The sequence below is a fragment of the Thunnus thynnus genome, chromosome 9 (assembly GCF_963924715.1).
Source record: "Thunnus thynnus chromosome 9, fThuThy2.1, whole genome shotgun sequence".
Taxonomy (NCBI): Eukaryota; Metazoa; Chordata; class Actinopteri; order Scombriformes; family Scombridae; genus Thunnus; species Thunnus thynnus.
This window is the reverse complement of record NC_089525.1, coordinates 11349821-11351028: the sequence shown is the minus strand read 5'-3', so window position 1 is coordinate 11351028 and position 1208 is coordinate 11349821.

Genomic DNA, 1208 nt, shown 5'->3' with positions numbered 1-1208 from the left:
GGTACAACCTGCTGCGCTGTCCAGGATAGATACTTTTACTACTACAAAGCAGTGTGTGTGTGTGTGTGTGTGCGTGTGTGTGTGGCACGTGTGTTTGTGGTGCCAACCAGGCCTCAGTGTATACTACGCAGCAGAATAAACAAGTCTGTCTGTGTTCACAGTCTGTAATTAAAGCCGTATAAAAGTGCACACGCATGCACTAACAGCACACGTCATGGCCCTCAGCAGCTCTGTTTCCCTCAGCCCTCAGCATGGGCTTGACAACAGCTGACCTAAACCACCTATGGCTAATTTATACACACAGACATATATGAAACATAAAAATGCAGCATAAAAAAAAAAAAAGCTGCACAGGCATGGGCCGATTTGCTTGCTTCGATGGAGCTGAACGTGCAGCGTAAATGCTGCGTAATAACATGCTGCTGTTCACAGCCGCCCATTGCAGTCTTGCTTTGTCAAAGCTGGTTTTACAGCGCAGCACCCTGTATCAGCCACTGCAGGCAGCCATGATTGTATTGGCCTATTTCAGTGGGTAATCAGACCTCCCAATGGCTCCACCACCACCTCAGCCATAAAAATAACCTAGACATGAGAAAAGACCGCATCATGCTGAATCCTGCCAGAGTTTGGCTTCAACATAGACATACTCCAGTGGCCCATAATCTACCATGAGGTGAGCTCATAGGGGAGTCAGCCTCAAGACCTCACAGCTCAGAGATGACAGCTACCATTGTGGAAGTTGGTCTTGGGGGGGCTCTGAGATGAATTATGCGGGTTAATGCATTACATGTTCCTCCCTAAACATGATATTATATTAAATCCTCCCTGAGATAAGGGTGAGCCATTGCATTTCATTTGCAGGAGGTTATGCTATGCTCAGCGAGCCTGCCATACGTCCAGATCTATACACTGAACAGTATGTATAATATAAACTATACACGCTGTGAGTTGTATATACTGTATGTTACCACAAGTGGAAGAATGTAAATGCTGACATAGTAAAGCTTGATTGTGTGTTGAATAATGGGGAGTGTGCGTCTGTGCATGTAGACACATGAATATGTGTGTTTGTGTGTGTCTGTGTGTACATGCACGTGAGTTTCAGAGTCTCTATTATAGTTTCTGACCAGATTTTGCCCTCTGGTGGTACATTTTAGGCAGCACTGTTTTTGCATCACCCCTCGACAAGTGAAGAGCATCACTTACAG